This window comes from Camelus bactrianus, chromosome 1 (genome assembly GCF_048773025.1).
Source record: "Camelus bactrianus isolate YW-2024 breed Bactrian camel chromosome 1, ASM4877302v1, whole genome shotgun sequence".
Taxonomy (NCBI): Eukaryota; Metazoa; Chordata; class Mammalia; order Artiodactyla; family Camelidae; genus Camelus; species Camelus bactrianus.
The window spans coordinates 23782305-23790618 of NC_133539.1; the positions used below are offsets into that span (position 1 = coordinate 23782305).

General features: G+C 37.2%; 1 pseudogene; it reads left to right on the forward strand.

Annotated features, from left to right (window-relative positions):
- The first annotated feature begins 6817 nt into the window (after window positions 1–6817).
- Window positions 6818–8061, forward strand: LOC105073280 (peptidyl-prolyl cis-trans isomerase A pseudogene; annotated as a pseudogene).
- The last annotated feature ends 253 nt before the right edge of the window (window positions 8062–8314 follow it).

Consider the following 8314-nt stretch of genomic DNA (forward strand, 5'->3'; position numbering starts at 1 on the left):
AAATCCTTTTCATTAAGGATATTTACAAATAATCACAAAAGTAGAGAGAGGAATAAAATGGAACCACATGAACACTTCACCCCATATACCCAATCCCCAGAGTAGCTTTGAAATAGATTCCCAGACAAAGTTTTTATTGGAGGGTGATTAAAAGGTAAATGCAGATGTAATTTTGCTAGTTAGTACCAAATTCTCCTCTGTAAGGATTATATCCTTGTAGACCCTTCTTACCAAGAAAATACAAGACTGCTCATTTCCCTAGAGCCACCTCAATAAAATATGCTGTCAAACTTTTGGATTTCTGCCAATCTCACTTGTGTCGTTTCAATTACATTCTCTTACGTGAGCAAGATTGAGCAAATTTTCGTGTTTATTTGTGAATTGTTTTTTCATGTCTTTTGTCTGTCTAAAGGGCTGTGAGTCTTTTTTCTTCTCATTTTTCAGGAAGTCTCCTTATTAGGAAAACTAACACTTTATTTGTGATGTAATTTGAGATTTTTTTTTCAGTTTTTGCCATTTTAATTTGTTTTTGGTGCTTCCTTGCATTTCTTTTGCCCATATTTTAATAAAATGATGACCTTACAAAATAATTAATAGAGAAGAGTTTTGTGTGAGAGATTATACTAAATGATTATTGAGAGTAAATTAACCTTCCCTAAATATTTTATGAAAGATTTACAGTAAAAGTTTAAAGTTTATGACTCATACCATTCCAACACTGAATAGTTATCATTTCGTCTAATTTATTAGGTCTTTTTAATTCTTTGTCACACTTTTCTCCCTTCCTCTCTCTGGGTTTTTCAATTTCTCCCTCCATCCTTGTCTTTCTTTTTCCTTTCCTTTTCTTTTCTTTTCTTTTCTTTTCTTTTCTTTTCTTTTCTTTTCTTTTCTTTTCTTTTCTTTTCTCTTTTCTTTTCTTTCCTTTTTTTCTTTCCTTTCCTTTCTCTCTCTCTCTCTCTCTCTCCCTTCCTTCTTTCCTTCCTTCCTTTTTTTTTTCATTCTTTTCTTTCTTTAATTTGCCAGGCAATGTGTCAGGCCCTAGGCATATTATGATGAGCAGACAGGAGAGTCTAATAGCAGAACAAACATTACTCAATAAGCAACACCAGTAAAACTGCAGGTCTGACATGTGCTGGAAGGAGAGGCAGATGATGCTATGTGAGGCTATAATTGTTGGGTTTTCATCTAGCCAAAGAAGAAGACATCTTTGAAGAGCTAACAATGAAATGAAACTCTGAAGGATAAGTAAGAATTAACTAGAAAAAAAGCAAAAGGCCTAGCCTTTTTGGGAAAGGGAACAGCATTTGCAAAGCTTTGTGGAGAGAGGGAGTGGGGAAGTAGAAGAGACTGAGTGAGGCCAGCGTGAGTGGAGCAGAGAGCGTGATGAGAGCCTGGAGCACAGGAAAGGGTGAAGATGATGTAGGGGTGAAGGTAATGAATGGGTCAGGGGCAGAACTTATGGGGCCATGACAAGGAGCTGTGTCTTCAGCCTAAGAGCATTTCAAAGCCATAGAAGGATTTAAAGCGAAGGGAGTGGGTATGATTAGATCTGTATTTTGAAAAGATCATTCTGTGATTCCTATGTGAGAAACTGATCATAAGGGTGTGTGAGTGGGAAGAAGCCCAGATAGGAAGCAGGTGCTGTGGTTTGAGAGAGGACAGTGGCGATGAGGGAGGTACCTAGTGCATTTAACACTGTAATGTCTCATTTTTTAATACCTCCCCATGTCACAAAATTATTAGAGTGATAAAGGATAGAAAAGAAATACAGGCAAGGAAGACTTTCTTCACTGAATTTTGTAACATGGCAATTAAAAAAAATGAAGGATAAAATAAATAATGTCGCACCCCAAACGGATAAATGTACAGCTAGTCACTCAGTTGTTTTTATATTTCTTTAACAGTTTAAACTTTAATCATCTGTTATAATTCTTTCATAATGTCCTACGTAAATATTTTTCTGGCAATTACTAAGTGAATTTAAGCAACAACTTGGTGACAAAACTCATGGAATGTTTTGTCTTCCTAATTCATTTTTTAGTTTTAAAACTAGTACTAATTAAATAAATTTCAATTTAAATACTATTCAGTATGTATAAATTAAAACTTGCATTTAGCAAGTGGAATATTGTACCTCCTGGTTCACATTCTGTTTTAATTTTTTAATGTTTTTCACACAAATATACACTCCAGTGGTCACACAGAATGACAGAATTGAAGGAACTCAAGTTCTGCTTCTTTTTCTTTTACAATGTGCTTTCATTATATATTTTGACTCTACTGTTTAAATGAAAGAATGAAAGATGCATACAGCACCCAAAGAGAGCTGAACTGATTTCTGAACCATTCCAAAGTTATTTTGAAATGAAACCATATTCTGAGTCCACAAGTGTTAAAAGCTGATTGTACAACTGGGAATTCTCCAAATGAACCTCTTGTAAAAATACAATATTTATTAAAAGATAAGGGATAAAATTGTGCTAATTTGAAGCTTACATGTATTATTATTAGAACTAACAGGAGCAAGAGAAATTATCCAGAATTTGGATCAATGGAAGATTGGAGGGAAGAGGAGTACTTTTGTCACTGACCCTCTCAAGAATGGTGACAATGAAAAGCAGATGGTTTAAAAATCTCTCTAGATGATAGACATCTCTTTATTGCCTGCACCTGAGGAAGCCCTCACCCACAACTTGCCACCTTGGGTGGCAGTGAATGTGGAGAAAAATGGATAAATACACAGAGGAAGTAGTTCAAAAGGGAACCACACCTAGCTCCTGCTCTGAGAGAGCTTATGCTGTGGGAGGTGGGGAAGGGAAGGCACGTAACTGATTGTAATGACCTTCTCTTACGTTTCTGACAGGGAGGCTATCTGGTGAGAGTGAATAGCTGAGAACGCACTTTGGCTTAAGACCGACAAAGATGCTCTCCTTGGCCAAACTCTAGGCAGGCACCTCTGAGCACTCTTCTGGGTTAGGCCCAACTTTGGCTTTTAAGACTTGAACAAAACATTAACGTTGTTTCTAACAGCTCAATGACCCTGATAGTGCCTGCCCGGGAGAACTCAAGGCTGCCCTAAGACTTTCCTGTCTGTTCCAACCAACACCTGAGGATGGGGCCTCTGTCTTCCATCCTCGGAGAGTGTGTAGGAGCTAAATTCTGTAAACACCAGTTAATAAACCCAGGTGAGTTTCACATGCACCAACTTCTTTTTCCTGCTTTTTTGCAATTTTGCTCTTCCTTCACTCTATTGAGCCCCTGCTCACCCCTCTCCCTCATTCTTCTAAAATGTCCAGTCCCTTCTGTACAAATCAGAGTTGAGTTCAGTTTACTCCAGACTCTTTTTCTATTACAACAATATATTACCAATTACTAACCACTGTATATAAAATAGATAAATGACAAGTTTCTACTGTATAGCACAGGGAAATATACTTAATATCTTACAGTAACCTATAATGAAATAGAGTATGAAAAGGAATATATATGTATGTATATGTAAGACTGAAACATTATGCTGCACACCAGAAATTGACACAACTTTGTAAATCAACTATACATCAATTAAAAAAATTTTAAAAAGAGAATTGTCTTTATCTCTTTATCCAGTGTCCAGATTTGTTTACCTTTGCCAAGACTTACAAATCATTCTAAATACATATTTGAACAAAAGCAGCCCCATGAAGCAGAAGCACCATGGGAAAAGATCAGCAGGAAAATTCTAGCATAGATAATCCTTCAAATGAAACACATTTGACTCTGTTGAATGTGTTAGAAATAGAAGTTGGACCAGGTAGAAGACTGGTAGAAACTGAAACAGTTTCCATTGGCAGGAACCAGCAATAGAGATGAAGATTTTTAACTAAGGGCTTTGGAGTTGCTGGAGCTAGATGGAGAGGGAAACTTACACAATACACTAGGCTAATGATAATTGCTAAAACATAGATTTGTAAATAATTTAGAGATTTTTAAATTACAAGGATCATTAGATCAAACACGAGCTTTCGGTTTTCCAGCAAACTGTATGAGATGTGATCAAAGGGCTAAGGCACTAATGGGAGTTTTTAAAAAGTGAAGCAGTATAACACCTGTGTATGCAATTTTGCCAAGTTATAGCTCCACTATATCAGTGAATGTGGCTATTTGACAGCAAGTCATGTATACACAAATAGACATAGATTTTCTGCTTATTAAATGCCATTACATTTGCTAATCAACATTCACTTATTCTGTAAAACATTTGATGCTTACTGAATGCCAGACTCTGAGCTATGCAGTGGTCCCTGTCCTCAGAGAGCTTGCAGACCAGTTCTAATGGAGGTAGAAGTATTCCAGGAGTCTTTTACTCATCTGTTCCTGTATCCAGTTCTTGTCTTTCTCAGCTCTGCTCTGTAACTGAGGAGATCTGAAATTTCAGGGTGAATTTCCCAGGGTAAGCTAGAATTTGGTGGGGTTTGGCAACAGAGAGGCACTGAGAGAAAATGGAAGAGGTGGACTGGAGAAGCCAAGTTATCTATCCCCTTGCCCTAATTAGTCAGCATCTTTGGAAACAGCTGCCTCACCTCCATGGCTCTATATTCTGCTTGACTAGCTCAGCCTGTGCTTTCTGGTATGTCACCTTATAAGAGCTGAATCTGTTCATCTCTTCCCAACTCCTTACTTAGTGATGAGTTGGTAGCTTGAAATCAGCCATGGTCGGATATTTACACCACAGCAATTAGCAAACGGGCTTTGTTATTCCGCAGAGAGCTGGATGTTAAACATTAACCAGGACACTGCTGGTTCTAGTAACATCATCTCTTTGAGTTGTCCCTCAGTCCCCAGAGGTGGGGTTGGCTTTCTGTTGTTATTCTTTCATTTGCCTCAACTTGTTAACTCTTTCTCTGGGTTATTAACTCCTTGTAACTCCTTGTATTAAAAGCCCTCTGCTGTAATATCTGCCATAATTTCTGTTTTTCTGATGGGATCCTGACTCTTATAATAGGGCACCTAACCTGGACTTGGCTTCTCAGGGAAAGATTCTCAAGAGAAATGTAAAATCTTATTTTTAAAAGAGAAAATGAACAGAACTTGGCAATAGGATAACAGGATAAAGAAAAGGCATGATTCTGCATCATGTCCAGATTTTTGATTTGGGAACGTAGGTGGATAATGGTGCCATTCATTCAGAGAGGAAGCAGAAGAACAAATGTGGGGGTGTGGAGGAAGTGCCGACTCTAAGGTGCTCCTGGGGTACCCAAGGATGAGTGTCCGGTACGATGTACAGAATCAACACAGAAGAGATCTCATCTCCTGAAACCTTCCTCCTCTTTCTGACCTTTCCGTTGGTTTGCTCAGATTACTGCTTCTCTTTTCGGTAACTTCAAAGTGCGATTCCAGGCTTCATTTATATATCTTTTAAAAAGAAAGAAAGAAAGAAACAAACTTTTCTTAAAGTCCATGTTTCCAACCAGCTTTTTTTTCTCTCTATCTTTTTCCTTTTATGAGTGATTGTGTTTCCATGGTAGCTGTTTCCACTTTCTCCCTGCCCACTCTTTCTCAATCCATTGAAACCTGGCCTCCATCATCACTGAACCTGGTTCAGAAACTACTCTTGGTAAACATAACAGTGACCTTGCTTATTGATAAACCCAATGGGCTCTCAGATCTGAACTGGCCAGAGGTGATACATTCTGGTGAGTGGCCAGTATACAGCAAATTTTCAGTAAATGGGAGCTGTTATTATTATGGTTGAGCTGAGGTAATTTTTTAAATTGTTACTGCTGAATTTTTTTCCCAAGAGGAATTATCTCAACAAATCCTCATTTTGTCTGACCATTTCATTTCTTAATGAACTTGTGTCTCTAATTACTTACCATCAAAATAATCGGCGAATTCAGTGGGAAAAAAAAATTCACATCCATTACTTAGCATCTTATAGGAGGAATGAAAATATAAACCCTATAAAAATTGTTTGAGTAAAATTTTCACCTTTCAACTAGCTGTTTGTTTCATTACTCAGAGAGAGCGTCAAGTGATGCAAGTTGCCTTAGGGAAATGATAGGCTAGAGCATTTTCCTCAAAACTGTCTATGTTTTCTTGTAGTACTCACAAATAGCCAGTAATCTTTAGTAAGAAACTGAAATGAAGAATAAAGGTCATTCACTAAGTGACATATTTGATTTATAGTCTAGTAGCTGTGAAGAATTAGTGGTGTATTTATGTTTCAATAGCTCACAGCATAAAAAGCATGGCTATAGTGATGAGCACACTCTTAAATCATATCTTTGCCTCAGTGTAAAAGGGAATATGCTTTAACAGCACAGTGTGACCTCATCTTTCAGTCTCTTTCAGAGGAACACAATCCGCAAATGAGATGTGATACCGTATTTTTTTTGTTTTTTCAGTTTGTGCTTAAAAGAGCAGTTCTTTATTTGTAGACACTTTGAATTGTGAAAGCCGAGATTTGCCAAGTGTGCATTTGTAATCATATATGCTCGGCTTTAATCCTGATTCACAATGAATAAACGTCATGCTCTGAAGCAGAAAAACCACAGGGCAATCTTGAAATTGTTAGTAAACTGGTATTCTCTGTAATGTAACACCAGTGGTTGGACTGCATGAACATGTTCAGGGGTCATTTATAAATAAACTTAACATGATTTTTTTTTTATTGAAGTATAGTTGATTTATGATGTTGTGTTAGTTTCTGGCATACAGCAAAGTGATTCAGATATATATATATATATATATATATATATATATTCTTTTTCATATTCTTTTTTGTCATAGATTATTACAAGTTATTGAATATAGTTCCCTGTGCCATACAGTAGTACCTTGTTGTTTATCTATTCTGTATATAGTAGTTCGTAAAAATTTTTTAAATTAGAAGATTATAATGACTATAATGATCAATCTCATTTTGATCCCACATAAAACCTTTAAGATGGTAAAATCCCATGATAGGAAGACTACAAGTATGACTTCATATTCATTTAATAGAAACAAGTGATCTATTATTTTCATGAATAAAGAGATAGAAGGAGACCAGCGCCATGTCTCTCTGAAATGCTTACTCATAATCTCTCTTTCAGCACATGGAGAAGCTCTAGGTAAAATAAAGTGCCGTGCATAATGTAATCTGTCATGATACACTGACGTGCTGAGTAAGAAAATTCAGAAGGAAGAAGCATTTTAATTTAACATGACACATATCTGTTTTTATAACATTTTCTCTTGTTATATTGTTTGTATATATTGTTCTTTTTCCTTTGTGCCTTTTTAAAAATATATATATAATTTCCTTTAAATTCATGCAGTTAGCTTACACCAATTGGAAGAATAAAAACAACAAATGGCCAAATAAGCAAATAAAAGAAAAAGGAAGGAAGGAAGGAAGGAGAGAGGGAAGGAAAGAAGGAAGGGAGAAAAAGAAAAGGTCAGTGATAAAAATAAACACACACAGCCTTGCAGATGTGACTGCCCAGCGTCTCCCACGCCGCCCGACAGGGCCATCTCCACAGTGCTCCACGGTAATGCCCTTGGGCCGCATCTCCTTCCTTCGAGCTGTTTGCCGACAAAGTTCCAAAGACACAGAAAACTTTCATGTTCTGAGTGCTGAGGAGAAAGGATTTGGTTACAGAGTTCCCTGCTTCCACAGAATAATTCTATGATTTATGGGCCAAGGTGGTGATTTCATATGCCATAATGGCACTGGTGGCAAGTCCAACCATGGGGAAAATTTGATGGTGAGAATTTCGTCCTGAAGCATATGGCTCCTGGCCTCTTGTCCACGGCGAGTGCTGGCCCCAATACAAACGGTTCCCAGGTTTTCATCCGCACTGCTAAGGCTGAGTGGTTGAATGGCAAACATGTGGTCTTTGGCAGAATGACAGAGGCATGAATATTGTGGAAGCCATGAAACACTTTGAGTTCAGGAATAGCAAGGTCACCATTGCTGACTGTGACAAATCTAGTAAATCTGACATGTGTTTTATCTTAACCACCAGACCATTCCTTCTGTAGCTCAGGAGGGCACCCTACCAGCCCCATCTGCTCAAACTATCCTCTAATCTTTGTGTTTTCACTGCAATTCTTTGGGTTCCATATTTTCATCATCCCCATCCAAGTTTTGCTGGATTGCAAAGTTAGTTTGTGATTATGAAATAAAAACTAAAACAACAACAAAAAACATAGGCAGAAAACATAGATTGTCTTGATGATCGCTTGGAAAATGTCCATGCTTTATTGCTCTATTGAAATTAATTTGATTATTTCTCCTCTTTAAAAGACTAAGGGAGTTTATTACATGATGCTTTTCTGACACATGGCA